At 45.6% G+C, this 24,658-nt stretch overlaps 1 protein-coding gene across 2 annotated transcripts in view; it reads left to right on the top strand.

Annotated features, from left to right (window-relative positions):
- KANK1 (KN motif and ankyrin repeat domains 1) overlaps positions 1-24,658 on the top strand; it is a 662,175-nt gene that overhangs the window by 288,177 nt on the left and 349,340 nt on the right. Inside the window, exon 4 of one of the 2 annotated variants that reach the window (XM_086961224.1) lies at positions 7,586-7,703. The gene's annotated coding sequence lies outside the window, so the exon portion shown is untranslated. Of the gene's footprint in view, positions 1-7,585; positions 7,704-24,658 lie in introns of those variants that run through there. The other variant, XM_086961225.1, reaches the window with a different exon arrangement.

Genomic DNA, 24,658 nt, shown 5'->3' with positions numbered 1-24,658 from the left:
CATACATATCTACAAGGTAGTGGGCACCCCAGGTTCTTATTTATTTTATTTATTTATTTATTTATTGAGTTTGTAAAGCGCGACAGCTACCCGAAAGGGTTTCCCGGCGCTAATTGACCAAAACAACCTGACCCAAGACAAGAAAACTACTGATCAAAGAGCCAGGTCTTCACTGCCCTTCGAAAGCAAGCATGACTGTTCTCCATACGAATAGCCAAAGGGAGGGTTCTTAGTACAATTAAACTGTTAAGCCATCACTATCCCGGAGTCATGCATTCGACCATAGATTTGCTGGGCTGTTTGATCTCAGATAGTGATATTGGTTGCATTATAGTAGTATAGTGAACATTGACAATATGTTGGTGTGCTTCTAAACACCTTTCCTGTTTCGTCTTCACTTTCAATTATCGCCCATAATTTTAATTGGCTTCTGTCATTGTCCTTCGTAAACGCTGGCTTATGAGTCATTGTTAGGCTTGTTAGTCCGTTCTTTGTACCACCTTGTCTGCATTGGTTACCTCCCATAACGACTGGACCCTTTACTGGTGTTGTTATATGGTCTGCTTTATCTAGTGGGTACATTTACTTTTGTTCTTACTAATGGCGGTCTACGCCGCCCTCTTTTATTTTTACTAATGGCAGTCCGCTCAAGTATAGCGGCCGCGTTTTTAAATTAATTTTAGCAACCTACTTTTGACTTTTGACTATTTTGTTTACTAGCGCCTATGCAGCGCTTTCACATTCATGGAGGCTGCACCCCTTTCTTTACACAAACCGCTTCTAAAGAAAGGTATGCAGCCGATATTAAAGTGAAAGTGCGGCATGGGCGCTTTTACCCAAAAAAAACATCTGTTTGTCAACTTGACAAACAGATGCTTTTCACTTTGTCAGACACGCCCCTTTCTTTAGACGCGGCTTGCCTAAAGAAAGGGGCGTGGCCTTCATGAATTTTAAAGAGCCGCATGGTCGCTAGTAAAACAAATATTTGCAATGCAGTAGGACTCACATTTGCGAGAGTTTAAGCTATAGCATTGTCAATAGCTTAAATTCTCGTTAATGCGAGACCTATTGCATTGCAAATGCTTGTTTTTATTTTATGCCCCTACGTCTCCAGACAGTGTTTGTACTAATATTCTTGTTCTAATTTCCTAAGATCCTCTTACATTCTATCCAATGTGGAGCAATTTGATTTAAGCATGACAGCTTGCTTTGCAGTGCTGATGCAATGCCTCCTATGTAAGCTTTTAACTCTTTCCATGTAATACTCTGACTGGTTACAAACACAATGGTTGGCCAAAAATACCCAATAATGGCATGTATACCTCCTCTGTAAACCGTATGTTTCATAGCGTTGAGAAGGGAAGCGCTGTGGTCTGTATTTGGTCTCCACATTTTAGAAAGGTTTCTTCCAGTCCGGAGGCGAATGATCCAACAACATGTGGGCCCATATCCCTGTCCCCGCAAACTGGGTGCAGACATCCTGTGTAAGGATCCAGTAATCTATGCTTGATTCTTAACAGTGACTTAATGCATATAAACACTCCCATTTCAGTTTCACCATATGCTACTAGCTCATGCTCATTCATAATGTTTAGCTTCGCTTGAGAGGCAGCCGAAAGAGCTGTAACTGGTGGTGGTCCTATCCAGTGCAGGATCTAGGATAGTATTACATTTGCCTTCCCATATTCTTGAGCAAATATAAGTTGGCATACATGCAGAGATCAGATCTAAAAAAAAAGTGAGGGCAAACCTTAATCGTTCCATAAGTGGCGTTGCTTAATATACCTTACGCAATATAGTAGTGCCCTTCCACATATGCAACAGTTTGAACATACCAAAATTGCTGCTCTTTTCTAGTCAATATAGCTATGCTCTTTATTGTGCATTATATGCTGAAAAATTGATGTGCACCCCAGCTTCTAGTGAAATTCCTTTTTAAATTGCATTAATGCTGTGGCGTTACTGCATCAGTCCAAGTAGACCACCACCTGTCTGTACTTCTGCGATTGACTGGTGTTCTAGAAAATCATGCTATTTGAGGGGTAATCTTGATTGTATCAGCTAACTTCTCTCTAAATAGGCCTGCACTTGCCCCACCCCCTTATCGTACCCTGTAAGTCTTTCTACATCTCAGTGGAAAACCACTGTGTGCCATCTCCATTATTTTGCCTGGTCTTCCAACATATGCTCATCTGGTCACCTACCCTGCACATTGAACCCCCCAACTTCCAAATAATTACTCCTCCCAAATTCTGAAATCAAACACATGAACCTTACCATAACGTTACTTGAACTAAAATACATTCTGGCAACACTTAGTGTGTACTGTTCACCATTGCCAGACTACAACTGCACTGGGAAACTTAAGTTAGGAGGCCAACCCAACACTGTGCAACGTATTTCTGCAGCCTTTCTCCCCATATTGTCCATAGCATGTACGCAGGTCCAATCCTGCGCCTGCAAAAGCAAAGAAGATGACATCTATGACACAAGTGACACTAATACCCTCCGTAACCCCTTTTAGCAATAGCATCTGCTCACAAAAGAACCATGCATTCTGGCTAGCCTTACCATTGAAGGTGTCCCTCGGGCCTTCAAGGGGCAGCACACAACCAGACAGATAGAGCAAAAACGTATTAAAGTTTTCAACCATCACCCCAGCAATGAAATACAATCTACAGTCTCCGCAGCAAGACCATGAATAACAACAAAGTGTCATTCAAAGTTGTTCATGTCAGAGAATACATCAGTCGGATGTTCTGGTCATTGGATAATTTTGTGAGCTCCGGTGCTCGAAATGCATTGTCAATGGTCACCTTGGTCTTTAGATGCCTCATGGTGTCCTTCGACTCAGTAGACAGATGTGGCATGCCCTTGAGGGTGATTTATTCAGTAGTCGTAGACATTGCATAGTCTATCCTCAAATGTGGCAGTTTCTTCTATACATCTTTGAAGGCCCTCCTCAATTCTTGGACAGCTGTGGTGATATCATGTAAGATGGACAGAGTTGCGCCTTCATAGTTTTTAGGTCTCGCCTGACGAAAGCAGCGCATGCGCTGCTCTCGCCATGGAGAGGACCTTTTGTAATCAATTCAGCAAAAGCTGAATGCACGCGTGTCCAAATGGACAAAGATGGCTGCTCTCGCCATCCGCCAAGCTAAACATGCGCGCGTAGGGGCAAAAAAATGCATGCGCATGTGGACAGCCCAACGCCATCTTTGTGCCCACGAGCGTGCATTTTTTTGTCCCTACGCGTGCATGGTGGCGTGCTTTCGCTTTCCCTCGCACCCCTGCTTGAGATGACCCTGTGGTATTTTGAAATATTTGCCACTCAGCGAAACTTCGCAGTAGTGAAGCATTTTTTGAATGCCGCCCCGCCCATCCACCTCCCCCCTCGTGCCAGCTCATCCAACCCCCCAGCTCATCCAACCCCACAGCTCATCCAACCCCACAGCTCTTCCAACCCCCACAGCTCATCCATCCCCCCAGCTCATCCAACCCCGCGCCAGCTCATCCACTCCGCGCCAGCTCATCCACCCGCAAGCCTGCATACTATCCTCCGCTCCCAAGACATGCGCAGCCCCTGTCTTTATCATGACTCCTACTACACCATGCCTGCCCTCTCTCATGACTTCTGCCACACACAGATAGCCCCTCTGTCACGACTTTTGCCACAGCTAGCTGCTGTTTCATTGCACCTGCCACACCACAGCCCCTCTTATGACTCGTGCCACACCCGGCCTCACCTCTCTCATCACGTCTTCCAATACCAAATGGCCCCTCTGTCGTGACTTTTGCCACACCCAGCCAGCTCCTGTGCCACGACTCCTGCCACAGCCAGCCCTTCACTCATGACCGATGCTGCACTCCTGTGTCATGATTAATGCTACACTCATACAACCACTTGGTCTCAAGCATGGCCCCTGCCCCACCCAATCCTCCATCTCCAACATGACTTTCACACGCAGCAACTCCCTTTGTCTCCAATATGACTTCTTTCATACCATTCCAGGCCCCTCGTTTCTGACACGAGACAAGTTTGATCGTAGACATTATTATTTATATGCACCATGAGACGTGTTCACTACTTTAGAAATACAACTGCAGAGAGCGTTCCCGTATCTTGGATAGATACAAACCACGACAGGAAGTCTTTCTCAGGCCCACTCTGGGCTAACTTCATCGCACACCAAAATCTCAAGGGTGCACTACACCATCCTTACAGGAAGGCCGCCCGGCCACCACTATTTCCCGGTTTTAATTTTAATGTCTAGTTTTAAACAATATCATTTTCACGACATTCGGAAACACTTCTCTAAAGAAAGCACACATGCAAACCATACCATTTTCACAGCCTTCGCATGCATTTTTATAAAGAAAGCACTCACGCAGACAGGACGCATTAGCAGTTATAATCTCTCGGACAACATTTGATTTTCAAGTTTAGTTTTGCACTCCTTACCTTTCTTCTCCAACTCGCAGCACTTTTTGTTTGTTCTTTGCGCCTACAGGTTAGATCGCCATAAGTCACTGTACACCTGTACAATCACTTACTGTTAATTATAGGGTAAGGACCATATTAGACTTTTTACTCTCTGTTTTGCTCCCGTTCCTTCCGCAAACAACAAAACGCTTTGGTAAGTTACGTACGCCCTTACAGCAACACAGTTTTAATTGTTTTTTCCCATGGCACTTTTTGTCAACCGACATAGTCTGTAACGGAATGACAGTGACTCTAATCATACACAATATTAACTGACTAAGCACTGCTTTTCCCTATCTCTGGGGCAATCCAAGTTCACTAAATCATATCTTATGTATGAATACCCTCAGGAGCAGGGCTTTAAGTGGGATGAAAAAAAAAAAGGGGGTGCCTCTCAAAGGGGCATGACCAATGTAATTAAGGGCCTGGCTTAAAACACATCAGCCAAAATTAACAATTGCCTCTGCATGCTATGCCTGTAAACAGAAGAACTTTCTCTAATTTCTCTGAGCAAGATTCACAAAGCCCTTTACTCATTAATGCTGTATTCGGACGCTCAGTGTGGTCTACCTGCAAAAACGACACCTCCCTGGCAGGCCGGGCATTGCTCAAACAGTGCCCCGGGCGAAATTACATTTAGCACCCTTCCTTACCCTTCCCCCTCGATCTTTAACTATGTACCCCCTCTCATTGGTGATCCTAGTTGGGGGGGGGGGGGGGGGTTTGGTTTTTTCTAGGGGCTCGTGGCTGTGGCTGAATACCTTAAACCAGTGAGCAACCTTTTTACATAAATTTGCCACGTCACAACTCATTTTAATCACCTGTTCAATTGCTAAACTGGAGGTGAGAGTTTATGGGAGGGGAGTTGGAGAAAGATAATCGGATGGCCTGGGCCCAGCTCGCCCATGCCAAGAGCTGACCCTGCTTCCTGGTCAGTTAATCCGGATATGCCACCGTTGAAAATTGTGGAATTTACCAGAGTTTTAAAACAACCACTTGGCCTCATTTGCTGTAGTTGTAGGACAGAGAAAGGGGGTTAGGCTATGGCCGTTACATGGAGTCCAGCAGGGCAGTTCCATTTTGAATTTTATGATCACCACATAGGTTGAAAGTCATGAATTATAAAGATCAAAATTGGTCGGAACATACTTAAAAAAACAAGCATTAAAGATGCAATAGGCCTCGCCTTTCCTTAAGTTTAAGTTGTATGCTTTGCTATACAATACCATTAGCAAAGCAAATGGCTTTAACTTAATCAAAGGCGAGACCTATTGCATATTCAATGCTTGTTTTCTCTTGCCATCAGAAGTACCACAAATTAGTGATCCCTCTGCTCCACAAACATCCCAGAGGGCAGCTCCCTATCACACAATTTTGCTGTCAACTCCTAGACATGTTTCCATCATCCAGATGTTTTGTGCCAATATTATTGCAGTGTGAGCTGGCTTCCAAATCCTCATTTTTAGCATGTGGGACGCTGAAGTGCTTGGGCACGTGGGTAAGATGCTATGAGGAATGTGGCGGGAGCAGTGTTGCCATTACTTTGTGCCTATATAGGAAGTGCTTCCATTTTGCGCATTGAGACCCCAGGGGTATAGTTAACGTGTTATGGGATGCAGCACGTAGCAGTGTGATGGATGATGAAGTGCGAGCGATAGATGATCATTTTTTATACTGTTATGCTGGCACCTTTGATTACCTCTGCAAGTCCCTTTATTGTGTTAGCTTGTTTATCTTTCATGTTCTAGATCCGATTTCCTATGCTGGCTCTGTGATCTTTAAATCTGCATGAGGCAACAGACTTTGATAAAGAGTGAAGGGGGAGGGGAGGGGAATCCGAAATCTGCCCTGATGGACTTTGTTACTGTCCTACTTTATATGATTTTTATTATGAGGAAAGAGGGAGAAAGAAAGGCAGCTCAGAAGAATTATAGCAGTGTGGAATTGTCATTAGGTAGGTTGCGGGTCCCCGGATGCAGAGTCGTGGTAGATACTTTGAGAGCTGATTGGTGAGAGGTAGTTATATTCAAGCTGTATTCCGAAATTATTTTGAGGTTATGTTGAATAGAGGTTACCAGTCTGGATTGAAATAGCTGTCTGTTTGCTCAGTATGGTGTCCCTGTTCATACTTTCGGAACTCTGGATATTACTTAAATTGATCGGATTATCATTCTTGGTTCTGTTCCAGGGTCACCTGTTGATGTATTATCTTCGGAGCAACCATTCTTTCCCCGTCTTCAGAATTTTATTTTCTCTTAAAATGAATCTTGTTACACCATCATGCATTCACACACTTTTCTAGATTAAAACAATATCTCACAAAACTCACCTTAGAAAGGAACACCCCCCAAATTAGTCTGTAGAAAGGGAAATAAAAATTGTAGTAGGTTGATTTTTTGAATATTTTAGCTGTTATTTGGTTTCTGGTTCAGCCAGCACCCAAGGAAACCCGCCAACCTCAGACATCTCTGAAAATGACACACCCATGCGAGTCCTAGTTAGTGCAAACCACTGGTTCAGCACGCGTGGAGTGGTCTACAAACTTCAAACTTACTTAGAAAAATGTAATTCCCTCATATGACGAAAAGTTCTGGAGTTTGTGGGTAAAAGCAGAAGTCGCACCAGCTTGTGCTACTACTCATCAAACCATAAAAACAGTACCTCACAGGTGAGGTGCCATTACAATGGACAAGAACGGTTCAGAACTGTAACTGTGTGAAGTAAGTGTAGTGGCCATTTGATCTTGACACTGTCAAAGCTTTGGCCCATTCCTGCCCCACAAAACAGCCCCCCCCCCCTCCCCCCAACACACACTATTTACACGATCAGGACAAGTTTGAGAACATTGGATTGTGGGACATCTGCCTGGTTCCTTGAAAGATTTTTGGAGAAATAGGGTTCTATTTGTGGACCCACCGTCCTGTATTAGCGGAGCTAACATGAGTGTGTTTAATTCTGTGTTATCCATAGAAGTTTGCATGCCACGTCTCTCGAGGTAGTTGTGTCCTATCCTGAGATTTCCTGGAAGCCATTTCTCAATTTTTGACGAAGCCACATCACATCAAAGGCCTTTAAATAATACTGCCTTTTATTTTGTTACAGAGACTTGATGAGAGGTTGATGAGCATATATTTAGAGAGGGATACGCTCCAGAATCCAGTTCGGCAGAGTGACATTAAGTGGTGACACTGACGAGCTGCCAAGATGAACGCAATCTTTGGTAAGGCTGGATGAACTGAAGTGTGCTTGACGGTGTAAGGTACTTGTCCCTTCTTTCAAATGGGTTAATTGCCAATGCTTAGTACTACATGTTTTAGGGGCACAGGAGAAACTGAAGAATGCACTGGAGCTCAGGTAGAAAACGTATACTCTACATATAATACTCGTGGAGCTTTCTATCTCCAAAGAAGATCAGTTCCATGTTGGTGTTCTAGTCTCCGAGTAGCTCACTCAGTTCAAGGGAGTTTACAACTAAGCCTGCCACATCCTTTGAGGTGATTAGACAAATCACTGTTTTCATATTCTGATGCTCTTCTATTTGTTTGCTGATGGTGTTTGTTAGACCTGACATCATTGGCTTGAGTCTCTCCTCCATTTTTTCTGTTTGCCTCTACTGTTTTACAATGTTTTGCTGGTATATGCTTTGGGCGCGGTGTCACTGCTGATCAGTGCCACAGCGCAAGTGCTCCCTATGTTAAATTGTTGTATCTAGTGTATCCGTGTTTGGCTTATTTGGTTTACTGTCAGTCCCTCGTCTAGTGCACCAGGAGTGCCGGGGCTTGTAAATACAAATGCCGCTCGTGGGCTTGCAGCACGTGTTGTGCCACCCACAGGAGCGGCCTCGTAAAAGAATGTCTACGGGTCGGTCATTGCGAGACCCACGTGCACCCTAGTGCTGCCACGCCGGCTGCGCAGGTATACCTACTTGCCAGCCCCTTGAACCTTCCCTTGGCTTCATGTTAGTCACCCCTATGGTAGGCCCGCGGGCAGGGTGCATTGGAAGTCTAAGGTAGGACACGCCTGACCAAGTTGGCATGTCCTAATAGTGAATTACCGCCATCTTCGTTCTTCACTATTGCGAGGTAGCCTGCTCTCCATTGATTAGAATGGGCCGCCGGGATTATTAATGCTATGATCCTAGCTGGCTCGGGGAGCATGGTGCAATGTCGAGTTTGGTATCCCTGAACTCGGGGTCTAATTACGCATCCGTTGGTGTGGATGGTTTTTGGACTCTGGGTTTGAAAATAGCACTTTTAGAAAGTGTCTATTTTCTTGTCTAACCATATCTGGTTTCTGCTGGTCTTGCGTGTGTGTGACAGGAGCTGGGTGGCTCCACAGGTCTGGATGAGTCAGTGTGGGATGAGTGGGACATTTACGTTGAGAGTAGGGGGAGAGTACTTGTTGATAGCCTGCCTTGCCTGATACAATGCTGGCTCCACCTCCTGCCAAGCGGCTGATGGCTCTGTGCCTGCCATGGACGATCCTAGCCCCACCTCCTGCCAGGAGGCCGATAGCTCTGCTCCTGCCAGTGTCAATGCTGGCTCCACCTCCTGCTGGGCGTCTGAGGACCCAGCCCTGCTCAGTGAATAGGCCAGGTGCTTCTGCCTGGCTCCACCCACAACAGACCCAGGATGTTGGGAAATCCCCGGCATGGACAAAGGGATCAAAGCCGGAAAGGGGTATAAGAGAAAGACCCCTGAACCAAGAATTTAGATCACTTCTGACAAGGAACCCTGTAACCAAGGACAAGAGGCCTGCTGATCTAAGGACTGCCTACCCCTTCTGCCAGTGTGCTGTTGTTGGGGGAATCCTGCAGTGCTTCTTTATTTTCGCCAAGGAACCAGGAGAGAGGAACTGTGTGTGTACTCTCACGCTTGCTAAGAAAATCTCCAAGGACTGGAAGAGTGCCAGTCTCCTGCCGAAGTCACAGGGCTAAAAGACTTCATCTGCTAAAGTGCTCTTTGCTGGAAGCGTGCATCCAGCACCTCTGAAAGAACCAGCAATCACGACGACCGGACCCCGGGCCCGACCGACGCCAGCAGCAACGCCAGTGAGTGGGAGTACGGCTCTAGCTCCAGAGGACCTCGTGTCTGCACCGCTGCTGATCGCATCAACTGTGTGCCCTTCGACGCCGTGAGCGCTGCTCACTCTGTGCAACCGCATCATCGACGACGCCTGCTGAGGCCTGATCGACACCGAAGACGCGACGCCGGATTGCTCGACGCCGCTGATCATCGTGTGCTTCATTTTCCTAAAGGTACTGTGTTGTTGGGGGTCCGTGTGACTCCAGGCTCGACGTAGCGCTCCTCGCGGTCGACGCCGAACCTGTGGATTAACTTTGCCTCGACGTCGTGTAGCTCCCGTGTGAGTTACCCTGTTGCTAAGAACTGTGTTTCCAAGAAGAAGATTTGCTTGATACTAAAGACTTTGTGCTAAAGAAGAAACTACCTTTGAACTATCCTTTTTCCTTCCCAACGTATTTATTCCGATTGTGTACAGTTTTGTCGTTATCTGGTCTTGTGCTAAGCCTTATATAAAAATACTTATTTTTATAATACTACTGTGTCGTGTCCATTTGTAGTGTATTCACTGTATTACTGTATGTGGTCATAATTGCTTAACACACAGCCTCTGAGATAAGTCTGTTCTGCTCTGCCAAGCTACCAAGGGGGTGAGCAGGGGTTATCGAAGGGTGTGATCCCCTTGCCCTGACTAGAAAAGGAGTGTCCCTATTTGTCAGAAGTGTATACCTCTGCCAACTAGAGACAGCCGGTTCTAACAGTGTTGATATGAATTACTCTTACTGACCTAAATATGTAGAATGATATTTATTGTTCCCCTCACAGAAGAGAATTTCTTCTCATGAAGGAAACCTTTTGTTTCGTAAGAATATGTACTCCATGCAGGTTTCTTTTTCTTTGTTGAGTAAATGACTGACAAAAGAGTGCACGTGGGACTTTCTACGTTCATGGGGAGGATATTACTGAACATTGCACAAGTAGAGCATAAAATAAAAGAAAGAAAAATTACAATGCCTTAGACCGTATTATTCATGACTATACTCTTTGAGTACTTACAGATTAGATATAAAAGACAAAACATTTTATTTGTAAATGATTTGCCAGAATTTGGGATACGTTCAAAGGTATATTCAGAAAGATGGCTATTTCATACCTCATTTGTTCTCTTTAAAATATGAAGAGAAGGCACAACATGAATTAATATAAATTGACTTCATATTTATGTACTTGTTCATCATGAGATTCGGTGTGGGGTAATGTATCACTTACTCCCCCTTGTATGAGACCTATGGGACCCTCTCCTGTTTACCTCAGAGTGTCTGTGGCAAAAGTGGTAAAGCACAACCATTTGCCAATTGTAACCACTATATGTGGGAGGTATGAAACATCCCTATGTAAAAAAACTGAATGCCTTGGATCCGATTTCCCAATAAACCAGATCTGGACACACGTGAGGTAGGTAGTAAGAACTAAAAAGAGGGGAATGGCATAGCCATTAAAGAGAGAATGACATTGGTCTATTCAAAAACAATCCCCAGATAAACACTTTGTAGAAGAAGCCCTCAAACATTAAATTATTTAACAGCAAATTGACATTTTGCAGCTGCACTATGGACAGGTCATCAACCAGAACGGACATTTGGTTTTTAGAGGTCCCTATATGTCTGGCGATAATTTCCATGCTGTGAAGGGAGCTGCCTCTGCGGCAGCCCCCCTCTCCCAGCACTGCAGATTTGCTGGGCAAGTGCCATATTTAAAGTGCTAGTTCGGCAAACACCTTCACAGACGAGTGGACCAACATACTTTAAATTCCAAGTAGTGGAACTCTCTTCACCATATTTGCACTCTTCCCTAAAGAAAGCACTCTTTTTTTCACAGCTTGCTGCATTTGCAGGAGTGACAACCTAATGCTGTTAGGTCAAATCAGGGAGAATTATAACTGTTCCATGACTGAATATTACATTTCCCGCACTAACGCACAAGGGGAGAAGATGTGGCGTTATGGCTGAAGTTGATGTGGAACTGGGGAACCAGGCCATGCCCAATATCCTGTGTTTCTGGGCAAATCGCTTAATCTCCCCGTGCTGAAAAAATAATTAATGTGACCATGTGTAGTGTAACTGGTTCCCATGTAAAGAGCTCCTATACCTTTGGGTCAAGTTTATGATATATAAAACTGCAACAAACAAAATCACACGCACAGAGAAATTACGTATATCCAAGGCCACCTTATTCCTCCAGTAGTCCCCCATTACGTACGCCTCCTCAGATGCATTATTCGTGACTCTCGTGACTTGTAGAATCTCAGGGGCCTAGACGAAATGGTAAATTTACACATGAGTAAAACTACACTTGTATATTTATCCTTACATTTTGTTGTAAATCTACTGCTTTCCAATTGAAAATTGACTACAAAATGTAGATTGACATGTCTTCACCGGATGTATGACGTTACAACGCATGCATTTACATCGCATGCCTTTACAACGCAATTATTACAACGCAGTCCATTACAACGCATAGTGCTTTGGGGTGCTGGATAGTGAATAGTTTAATTTACTATTCCAACTCCAGTCCCAGTGGACACTAGGGAAGGTTATTGGATAGTAAATTAACCTATTCCCTATCCTAGAGCGCCCCCCCAGAGCAATGCGTTGTAATAGTTTGCGTTGTAATGGTTGCGATGTAAAGGCTCTGCGATGTAAAAGTTGCGTTGTAAGTGTTGTTCACCGTCTTCACCCTCTGAAACCCGGGGTGCAGCCTACTTTGAGTGTAAAGTTACTACAGAGAAACAGATTCCCAAACACTAGTAAATGTACTCGGCTGAGACCTGTGCTAAGTTCAGCACCAAATGTTGCCAATCATTGGTACTTCAGCACCCTCCCAAGGAAATAATGGAGGCAAGATGCTGTGCAGCATGGCCAAAAGAACAAGCATTTACAATGCAATAGGTCTCATTTATGCAAGTTTAAGCTATTGGCATTGTAAATGACAATGCCTTTTATTTATGTTTTAATAACGAAAACAAGAATAAAAGCATTGTTATTTGCAATGAATGTCAATTGCTCAAATTCGCATAAATGCGAGACCTATTGCATTGCAAATGCTTGTTTTGTTAGGCACTGGGACATTAAGTGATTTGCCCGGAATCACAGGGTGTTAGCGTCGTCCCTGCCGAGACTTGAACCTGGTTCCCCAGCTCCAAGGTCCACTGCTCTAGTCGTTAGGCCACATCCTCTCCCAAACTTGTCTCACATACTGGTCTTGGAGTCAAAGTTCACGCTAAGGGCATCTTAAAGAATTAGTAACAGTAGTTTTTGCAGACACGATTACTAATCCTTCAACATACATACAGAGCAGACCTGAAAATGTCGTCTAGATTATATGTTGTTACTGTTCTATTCAGCAGGTAAAAAATGCCAAGGCTGCGGGAGATGCTCACAGGGGCAGCAGGAGGCTAACTGAAAGGAGGCCAGTTTCCAATGTATGCTGTTTCCAGTCCACTCACCATACATACTTAAGGGTTCCGACATTTGTGATGTGAAGGAAGTGGGTGCGTTTACACTAGGAGAGGATTTTCTTTCATGGGCAGAGGGTGCGGCCCTCCTGCCAACAGAGTGGTTATCTGATGCCAAGGGCAGGATAAGGGGGCGGGGACCAAAATCGAAAGAGTCTTTGCTCTCAGGATCTACAGTGCTCAATGTGTAGTCTTTCAGTAGTCATTGTGTCAGCGCTGCTCCGGAAGAGGTTAATTATGTCAGAATGAGTATTGCTTCTAAAAAAAAAAAAAAAAAAAAAAAAAGTCCTGTAAATGAGGTAATTGTACATTTTCAGCAATGTGTCAGCATCGTGACTGGTCAGTAGTGCTAATGGCAACAACCCATAAGCATTTTGGAAAAAATTACAAATTGGAGAACCATCCCGACTGCCTTGTGCTGGTAACCAACCGCACGATCTGCCCAAAATGTAACAGCGGAAATCTCAACCTGGTTGAAAGACCTTTTCCTTTCACCAGAGAGCCGATTCTACTCTTTAAGGCCCAGCGTAGCACACAAATGAATAATGCAGTAACAAGTCAGTTAATGTGGTATTTTTGGAAAGCATTTGGAGCATCGAGCAATTATCGATGCTCGATGGGATCACCACCACTACTCTCCACATGAGACTCGTGCAGCCTAGGGTTTCGAATGCTCACGTCAAACCATTGAATTTTTCGTCACTATAGTGCGCGATACAGTTAAATAGCACATAAAGTTGCACACTCTTGTACATGACAAGCACTTCCAGGAGTCGGCTTAAAACATGAACATGTGACTAGGTCTTTTAGTTGGGAGGGTCCATAAAAATAACCGTAAAAACTGGTCTCGATATTTAAGTCCTAAACATTACTGGCAAAACACAAATCTATTTCCCAACAATGACTGTAACAAGTCTGTAAGCACTCGCCAGGCAGCTGTGAAATAAACCCCCCGCCAGTTCCATGTCTGTGCCATGCTCCATAAACTCCACCCCCACTGAAGTTTGTCCATTGAAACAGTCCTCGTGAACTAACTCGGTAGCTTCTACATCCTTGTTAATTAGAGTCTGCGTAACTCATTTAAACTGTTTGCACGAAACGTCAAATTTCCTAGCTGCAGTGAAGGAAAGTTTCGATTTGATTTTACAGTGGCTAGCATTATGCATGCTGTTTCTTTACTTCAATCAATAGCAGCTGTTTCCAAGTTTACTCTTCTGATATGAGTACACGTAGACTTTTCTCTCTTACAGACGGCCCATTTGGACGGACTTGTCTGCCTTCCTTCTGCTGCAAAAGGTTTCTTATCTTTATGGGGCCATGTGCACATGGCCCCATAAAGATAAGAAACCTTTTGCAGCGGAAGGAAGGCAGACAAGCCTGTCCAAGTGGGCCATCTTTGAGAGAAAAGTCCACGTCACAGAAAGCTTTCCCAATGGCTGGCCACCGTTTCGCAAAAACGCTGATGCCGGCCAATAGAAAAGAGGGGCGGGGCTTAAAGCCCGATACTGAAGCTCACTTAAAATCATAATATCTCGCCAGCGAGACTTCGCATGTGCGCAGCCCACGCAGGCGAGACCTAAAAAGGAGGAAAAAAGCACAAAAAAAGAATTTGATGCGGCCGCAGTGGCTTTGTTATGTAGGTACACTTTCATACACATGTATCATTACACACATACAGAGGGACCCCATTGGAATAGAAATAAAAGAAGTGCAAATGGGCGTTTTTATGGCAGAGAGATTGGCAGCAGGAAGCTGGCTGTTCCTCCCCCAAAAATGACAAGAAATGAAATATTAAAAAACAAAGATCTGGGGGGGGTGTTGGCAACAGAGGAGTGAGTGGCCACAAGCAACTGCTAGTGGGCAGGGTAAGGGAGGAAAAGCAGCACACGATGGAGAGCAATATAGGAAGTGGTGGAAAAGCACAAAAGCAAGAAAGAACACAGGGGCGAAAAAGTTTGGCAAGGGGAAGAAGCACATATGTGAGAGAGAGAGAGAGAGAGAGCTTGCAACATAAGGGACACACCATTATAGAGTTTGTGGGGATGTTATTTGATAGAAGGGGCAAGCACACAAAGGAGAGAACAATAAAACACATGCACTCACGGAGTGCTTAAGCAAAAAGAAACTAGCATTTTCAATGCAATAGGTCAAACATTTGCAAGAGTTTAAACTATTGGCATTGAAAATGACAATGCCTTTTATTTATGTGTTTTTAAAAGCTAACACATATATATAAGGCATTGTCATTTCTAATGCTAATAGCTCAAACTCTCGCAAATGTGAGACCACTTTAATGGTGGCCACACCCCTTTCTTTAGACGCTGCTCACCGTATTCAGGTTACAGTGAGCAGCATCTAAAGAAAGGGGTGCGGCAAACAAAGTGAAAGCACGGTATGAGGCGCTTTCACCCAAAAAGAAAAAATAAATATTAAAAGGAAAGTTCTGTAGCTCTGCCGCTAAAGTAAATGTGGGCCGCACTGTAAATCAAATAAATAAATAAATGCGGCTGCTAAAGTGTAAGTGGACCGCGCTGTAAATTGAATAAATAAGTGCGCCCACTAAAGTGAAAGCGGACCACACTGTAAATTAAAGAAATACATTACTGAAAACAATATAAAAGCGGACGGCGTGCTGCGACGTCGTGGGTGGAATAGGGGAAGATCATTAAAGAAAATAGCGCTCACCGACTACATAAAGCAGACTGTGTAACAACTCATGTAAAAAGTCCAGTCCGTTGATGGGGCGTGGCTTGGACGGCGGTGGTAATGGCTGCCTGAATCGGTCGCTCGGCACGCAGGAGAGCGACTTCTTCTACTCTCGGGAGACAACCAGACATTATTCAAGGAAAGATCACCGGTCTTGAATCCCCACATCTTGTGGAACACGCCGATACCTCAATTTCGAGCCACAGATGCTCTAAATCGCTGAAAACTGTCTTCGTCAGCGGATCCTTGCTGAGCCTATCGCGGAGCACCAAAATGGCACTGATTCCCGACATTAACTAATTCATCAATCGCAAGCTGAGGCCCTTCGCTAATCTGATAGGACTCACTTCTTTGCGCCACTCTGGCATTTTTTAAGGTGGGTGCCTTATTGAAGCAGAAATTAACAACAACACTCATTGTGGTCCCCCGAAGACGAGCTGCTTCACCTTGTAATGGCGCCGGCCAAGATGTAAATGGCGCTACGAGCAAGGCTACCTCACTGAGCACGGGGGAGAGTCCTCTGCATAGGTCTTCTGCACGGGTCCTTGCTGGGTGCATGAGTTGAGGGATCTGGCTGTCCTCCGCCAGCGCCTAGGAACTACATAATGCCCATTCAAGGCACCTACTCTACTTCGCGCCACCTGACACGCCGACGAAGGCGAAAAATGACCAGTGAGCGATGCGTTCATTACCGGCACCAAATGCGTGCCAGCTCCCAAGACCTGCGTGATTACCAGGACCTGCTTATCGAATGCAGAGCTCCACTGTTTGATGGCTGCTAGGAAAACGAGACAAACGATCAATCAATCAGAGTACTTGTAAAGCATGCTACTTACCCGTGAGGGTCCCAAGGCGCTGAAGGGAGGGGGGGGGGGCTGCTACTGCTCGAAGAGCCAGGTCTTGAGGAGTCTTCTGAAGGCGAGTAGGTCTTGGTTCTGCCGTATGTGGGTAGGGAGGGTGTTCCAGGTCTTGGCGCTGAGGTAGAAGAAGGATCTGCTGCCAGAGGTTGTTCGTTGGATGCGGGGTACAGCGGCGAGGCTGGCGGAGCGGAGCTGGCGGGTGGGGGTGTGGAAGCGATGGATTTAGGCCCAGATCTCTGTACTGTGGTGAATGTATGACCTTGTTCTGCATTCTGTCCAACTGTGGTTTTTGCATTTGTCACCCCGAGTGGGATGGGTATGCTCAGACGTGAGTCCCATGCTCTCCACACCACTGGAGTCAAGCTATCCTATCTGAAGACGGCTGATAGCCAGAAAACGGTCCTAGGATGCTTGATTCCGGTCCAGGAAAGACATGGCTTGGCAGTTCGGGCTGGACTGTTCCCATGAGGCACAGGGTCAAGGCTGATTTGCATATGGCCATGTCTGAACTGGGGTGATGCGGAGTGCAAAAAAACGATAGATTTAGGCCCAGATCTCTGTACTGGGGTGAATGTATGACATTATTATGCATTCTGTTCATCAACTGTGGTTTTTGCAGAAATTAACAACAACACTCATTGTGGTCCCCCGAAGACGAGCTGCCTGAACCTGTAATGGCGCCAGCCGAGATGTAAATGGCGCTACGAGCAGGGCTACCTCACTGAGCACGGGGGAGAGTCCTCTGCATAGGTCTTCTGCACGGGTCCTCACTGGATGCATGAGTTGAGTGATCTGGCTGTCCTCCGCCAGCGCCTAGGAGCTACATTATGCCCATTCGAGGCCCTACTCTACTTTGCGCCGCCTGACGCGCCGATGAAGGCGAAAAATGACGAGTGAGCCGAGGCGTTCATTACCGGCACCAAATGCGTGCCAGCTCCCAAGACCTGCGTGATTACCAGGACCTGCTTATCGAATGCAGAGCTCCACTGTTTGATGGCTGCTAAGAAAACGAGACAAACGATCAATCAATCTGAGTACTTGTAAAGCATGCTACTTACCTGTGAGGGTCCCAAGGCGCTGAGGGGGTGTGAGGGGGGGTGCTGCTACTGCTCGAAGAGCCAGGTCTTGAGTCTTCTGAAGGCGAGTAGGTCTTGGTTCTGCCGTATGTGGGTAGGGAGGGTGTTCCAGGTCTTGGCGGCGAGGTAGGAGAAGGATCTGCCGCTAGAGGTTGTTCGTTGGATGCGGGGTACAGCGGCGAGGCTGGCGGAGCGGAGCTGGCGGGTGGGGGTGTGGAAGCGGAGTCTGCTGTTCAGGTAGCCTGGTCCGGCGTTGTGGAGTGCTTTGTGTGCGTGGGTGAGGAGCTTGAAGGTGATTCTCTTGTCAACGGGGAGCCAGTGTAGGTCTCTCAGGTGGGGGGTGATGTGGCTGTGGCGGGGAACGTTGACAATTAGTCAGGCAGAGGCGTTTTGGATGCGTTGTAGTTGTCGTAGGCGTTTGGCTGGGATTCCTGCGTAGAGTGCGTTGCCGTAGTCCAGTCTGCTGCTGACGAGGGCCTGTGTCACCGTTCGTCTTGTTTCGGTTGGGATCCACATGTAGCTAGAACCTCCCAATTGCCGATCCCAGCCAGGATTTAATCTGATGCAATCTGAGTGCTGAGGGTGAGTCCTCAAGGAGTAATCTATGAGCTGGAAGTAAATCCACTACATGCGACATTGGGTCACTACAGCGGCATCTCTTGTGACAACCCTGCCCTACGTGTGGTGCACACTACATCCTCTAAATGCCTGCAAAGGTGGCGCGCTAAACCCCCGGCCCTGCTCGGCGACTCCCACGATAATTATTTGCGAGCACCCACCAAACCGGATCTGGGCTGGTCATCCCCACAAGGTGTACACAACGGGGGTTCCCTTTGATTGCACACTGCCAACATGCCGCACGATGAAATGTGTGCACGCTGATCATTTTCTAACCCGACGGCCACAGGTCATCCTCGCATCACCTTGCGACACCGGGCCTTGCCGGTCACACTCGCAAGTCAACTCCACTAACGGGGTGTCAGTGAGCCTAAATTGCCGCCAATTGATAACATGCCCGTCAGTTCCCTTGCTGTTCCCGTGCAGCTCTATCCTCGTGGGAGGCGACTACTTATCTACCTACCTGCACAAGCATCAGTCCCAACGTGCTCTTCCTCTTAATTCTCCGGTGGTGTTACTGCTGTACTACTGCTCTGCTACATTCTCCCACAGCACAGTAAGCCTCGTTGTCTCATCAGTTACAACCTGATACACATAGCCTGCACAAACCAAAAAAGGTCACAAGTGCGGAGAAGAAAAAAGCGAGTAAAAGGGGAGACACCATCTAGACCTCCTAGAATATTCTTTGACTCGCCTGACGTATCCCCATTCTCCTAGAACCTGCTGAAGATGGCGGACAGAGACAATAGGTCCAACAATAAGAAAGTAAGGCCTGAACTGTCAATGTCGGAATATCCAATCAAAGCCAAATAAGATCTGACTAGCACGATGGACATGATCCTTAAAAAGTTGTCTGAAGTCCATGACTTAGCAAAGTCGACGAAAAGCAATACTGATACCATGCAACTGGAGCTTACAGCAATCAGGGTGGACATGAGTTCTATGAACAAGAGCATCTGTGAGGCGGAGCAACGCATAGGCGATGTAGAGGACAGAACCTCCCAATCCTCCAAAATCATTAAACACCTTCAGAATGCCACAACTTATCTCAAGCGACAAAATGCTGAATTAGAGGATCACAATAGAAGAGGAAATGTACGTATTTTTGGCGTTCGGGAAGAATCGGACAAAAAAAGCGGATTCCTGCGTGGGCTTCCTCGAAGCTTGGATTCCAACGGTCACGGGGATCAAATTCCAACACGGTCTAGAACTAGACAGGGCACATAGAATACCTACATTCTCTATCCAAGGGAAGAAAGGCCCCCGTCCCTTGATCTGTAAACCACTCCGCTATCAACACGCTGAGGCCATCTTGCAATTTGCCAGGAAAAACCACCACATCACCTGGGAATGTCATCGCATAATCTTTACTCAAGACTATTCCAAAGAGACTGTCGAAACGAGGAAAGGATTCCTGTCTTTGAGATAAGCTGAAGGCGAAAGACATTCAATTCTCCTTTGCTGGTCCGTCAAAGTTTAAGCATGGCAGACCACGTATCAAGCCCTCAAGCTCTGGCGCACCATCTAGAAGTCTCACCACCACAGACCATGGATCCTCTAGCGGCTCGTCAAATAAACGGAAAACAAACACGATGCTACTGCCCACTGAACTGCTGATCCTTTGGGCTCCACTGGTATCTCCGTTTTCTTACTCTTTTTTCGTGTCGGAGGGCTCACCATGCTGCTCTTTAGTCACAAGTGGTTGCCAAATAATATCTTAGCTTCAGACAATAAAGTTGGTTTCATGATATTCCATGATAGACCCCCTATTGGGGCAGTTTACCGGAACAGTCAGAGCTACGTAGTCCTATTTAGTTAACATGGACCATTATATTGGTTGACTCAACATGAGTAATCACGGTCCTAGGTCCTCGATCTCGTATGTGATCACTTTGTTTTTAAGGTGTTAAAAGGTGTTCAAATGTGTTAAAATATGCTCGAGATATGCTTGAGTCTCATCTATCTACTAAGAATCACATATGCTACAGTATATATAGCCGCACAGTTGAATTGGGGTTATTCTTTGCGTACGTTTCTCCCGTTGAGACACTACCCTATCATATATTTCTGTGTTGCCTTAGACGGTACTGCAGTCGCAGCTCCTGAGTTCGAGGTATTTGGGGGGAGGGATGGGAGGGGCGGGAGGGTTGGGGGGAGCAAAGGTACTGTGGGAAGGGAGGGAGGAGGAGAATGCGTTTTTGGGGTAAATGTAATTTTGGTTGTTTCCTTATTATTTCTATTTCTTCTTTTGTTTGTTGCTGTCCTGAATTCAAAAGTAGTATCGTACGTGCGATTCTCAATATGCAGTCCCAATAACGGTCACCACAGGTTCTTTATCATGAGTCAGACCCTCCATTTAACCGGTCTCCTGTGATATAGCGCATGCCTCTTCTGCGACTTACATTGGTCCCATCGCTTACACAGCCGCACCGATTATAACGCTAGCCACTTCCCTAGCAACCTCTACCATTTAGATGACTCCGACTAAAACCCTGGCAGAAAGCCTTAATATAGTTTCCCTAAACGTCAAGGGACTCAGTCACCCAGTAAAATGTAGAAAAGTCTTTTGATTACTTGGCAAAATCCAAAGGTGATATCATCCTACTACAGGAGACAAAACTGTCAGAAGAAGACACTGAATTCATTAAGCATCATTGGATCGCGTACACCCTATGCTCCCCAGGCGTCCACAAAAATGCGGGGGGTGATCACCCTAGTTTCACAATAATCAAAAATTTCCATCATCTCACACACTCAAGACAAAGATGGGAGACTGCTAGTTGCACACCTATTGAGAGATGAGGATCCTGGTAAACATATACGGGCCGAACAAGGACGATCCTGATTTCTGGGAATCTGTCTCATCATTCATTGAGGGCATTTCCCAAGATGAACTCTTGATAGTAGGCAGGGACTTCAACCTCCCTCTAGACCCCCTTCTGGATCGTCAATCCAAATGCACATATCAACCTTCACGATCCCATGACATACTCAACCGTCTCTGCTCGAAGTTTAACTTAAGCGACTCCTGGTGTCTACAACATCCTGACGGGAGGGACTATACATTCTATTTGGCTCCCGACAACTCTTACTCAAGAATTGACTACATTCTAATCTCAAGCCCTTTCACACACCTTATAGAAGAGACGGACATAGCACCCAAACTAGTTTCGGACCATTCCTGTATCAATACTAAACTCGCAGGTTCACGCTCTATCCTACCCCCGAAACGCTGGCGCTTTAATGATATGCACTCAGACCCAGAGAACAAACAACGAATAGAGAACGCCATCAATTAATACATTACATTGAACGATCTACCAGGCTCGAACGTTTCTGTTGTTTGGGATGCACTTAAAGCCACAATTAGGGGTGTTGTCATAGGCATCCGGGCACAGACAAACAAAAAATGGAACTCCGAACTAGAAACACTTAAGGGAGAAATCAAGACACTGGAAATCTCCCATTCGGCCGACTTAGACAATAACTTCACTAGACCTACTTAATAAAATGAAATACGAATATAACGCAATTATGAGCAAACGCGCAGGAGTATGGAGAAATAAATTCAAGGCACTGAAATTATGCGAGGGTAATAAAGCAGGGAAATTACTTGCGTCTTACCTCAAACAAAAACAATTCAGTATAGCACCAATTAAGGACCCCGCCAGCAACATCCATACCAAACAAAATAAGATTCTAGACACCTTCCAGTCTTTCCACGAAGACCTTTACAAAAACAAGATGGCGTTTAACCCAGAGGCATGCACCCACCTAAGCTCCTTTAACCTCCCTAGACTCTCTGAGGATGACAGCTCCAAGTTAGGATCCCCCTTCACGGTCTAGGAACTCTCTTCCTCCTTTAAATCCCTTAAGAACAATGAAGCTCCGGGCCCTGACGGATTTCGGCCAGCTTCTATAAGGCGTTTGAAAAAACTCTAAGCCCTTCCCTACTAAAACCCTTCCCTACTAAAACTGTTTCAGTCCTTTGCCGTAAAAGGTGGTGTCACTAAATCGATCCGAAAGAGGGTAACAAACAATTACCGCCCAATCTCGCTCATAAATCTAGATTGCAAGATATATGCAAAAACCCTAGCCAACAGACTCAATGCATTCCTCCCCAAACTGATTAGCAATTCTCAAGTGGGGTTTCTTAAATACTGCATGTCCAACAATAACACTAGATTACTCTGTCATGTTCTGGAAAAAGACAAAATTACAAAATGACAGCCTTTCCCTCTGTTACCATCACCCTGGACGTGGAAAAAAAAAATTTTGACACGGTGTTGTGGCCCTTTTTAGAACAATGCATGCAAGCTTTCAACCTGGGGAAGTCCTATATTGACATGGTAATGGCCCGTTTATTCCTCCCTGACCGCCCGGATCGCCATAAATGGCTCCCTGTCAGATCCATTTAGTTTAGAACAAGGAGCTAGGCAGGGCTGCCCTCTCTCACCAGCTCTATTTCTCCTGGCCCTCGAACCCCTCATTGCGGATATAAAACGGAATGATGATATCGGGAGAGTGGAATTCGGTTAGACGCGAATAAAACTTGCTGCATATGCGGATGACATCCTGGTGGTTACAGAACATCCAGACTCCTCCATCGAGGCTCTCATGACCACCATAGAAAATTATTCTCTACACTCTGGCTACAAATTGAACCGAGACAAGTCAGAGGTTAAACCCTTGAACATATACGGCACCAGAGACATGCTGGGAAATTCTGGCGTGTCCTGGAAGACCGGCTTCATTAAATACCTCGGGATTGACTTTGGTAGTACCCTTCTTGAAACCCTTCAGCACAACGCAAAAACCACCTTAGAGAAAATTAAATCGCAACTAGATGGATGGTCTCTTCGCTTCATAACTTTGTGGGGGAGAGTTGAGACCATCAAGATGATGATCTCTCCTCTAATGAATTAAGTCATCACGATGCTGCCCCTTGCTTTATCCTCGGATTTTCATCACAAATTAGATGTTTTACTCACCAAATTTCTCTGGAAAGTGAAGAGAGCAAGGATTAGCATAAAGAAACACCACCTGGACAAGTCTCTTGGAGGGTTCAATTTAGCGGACTTCAAACTGTTCCAAACTGCTTTCCTCGCAAAACAAGGCTCTTACTGGCTGTCACCTCCTGCCGATTACACCCCAGTTTGGCTAGAGATAGAAAAAGCCCTTTTTAGAAATATTGCCTCAGCAGCTGTTTTCACTGCAAGTCTGAAAACTACCTCTTGCTCGAAGTCCATCTTACAGAACACAAAAAGCACTCTATTAAAGGTAGATAAACTACTTGATGCCAGTATTCGACGCTCTCGGTGAGAATAGATTTGGCATAACCATACCGTGCTGTATAAGGGCACATCATTACAAAATGACCTCTGGGTTAAAAAAGGTCTTTTTTTTTCCCACACCAACTGTATAAGGGATCGTACACCCCTCTCCTTCAGGGAACTCCAAGCCAAATATAGCCTTGCTCCACTTGAATTTTATAACTTTCTGAAGGTAAAGGCAGCGATCACTAGAGCAAAATTCACAGCAAGCCCTCCCTCCCTCATGACCTACTTTTCCAGACTAAACAGACTAGGCCACCAGGTGTCCTGGATCTATAAGCTCCTCCGCCCGCAACACTCCAATATTAATAAACAACTCACACAGTTCTGGAAATAACATTCCTCATTCCCTATTTCTGAGGTAGACTGGGCCAAAACCTGGGAATCAACCATGAGACACAAAATCAGCCCTACACCCTCCCAGACAAAATTTTGGCTGCTCCATAAAGGTTTCTGGACACCAGCACGTCCATCTCATACTCCATTGCGAGTGTGTGGTCCCCTTTTGGGATAAAGTCTCCGAATTTCTCAATAAGGTCTTCTCATTCTCCCCCCCCCCCCCCCCCCCCCCCTCAGAGTGATGTCCTACCTAGTCTTTGGTTTCCTCAAAGACACGTCCCTTAATGACAATGCTAGGGCCTTATTAGACTTACTCCTCATGGCTGCAGTTAAAGTTGTTCTCAATAACTGGAAAGATACCCGAAAATCCTCCTTTGCCTGCTGGTTAAATTGGGTAATTAACCTAAGAGGTGCTGACAATATATCACTACAACACTCACCATGGCGACCCCCTCAGAGACGATTGTGGGCCACTCTTGACAACTATTTTATTGCCCACAAACCACCATGATCCACTTACATGCACCCTCGGACGCGATCATCGTAACTTTTTTTTAGTTTTGCCCGTGCTCCTCATTTTACCTAGCCGGTTAACTATACTGTTAAGACAGAGACTACAATAACCTATCGACCAAGACACTGATACTACGGTTTCTACTGACACGATATGTAATTTTACTTATATGATTTTTTTTATTAGGTTAT

This window comes from Lissotriton vulgaris, chromosome 3_1 (genome assembly GCF_964263255.1).
Source record: "Lissotriton vulgaris chromosome 3_1, aLisVul1.2, whole genome shotgun sequence".
Classification (NCBI taxonomy): Eukaryota; Metazoa; Chordata; class Amphibia; order Caudata; family Salamandridae; genus Lissotriton; species Lissotriton vulgaris.
This window is presented reverse-complemented; position numbering and strand designations above follow the sequence as displayed.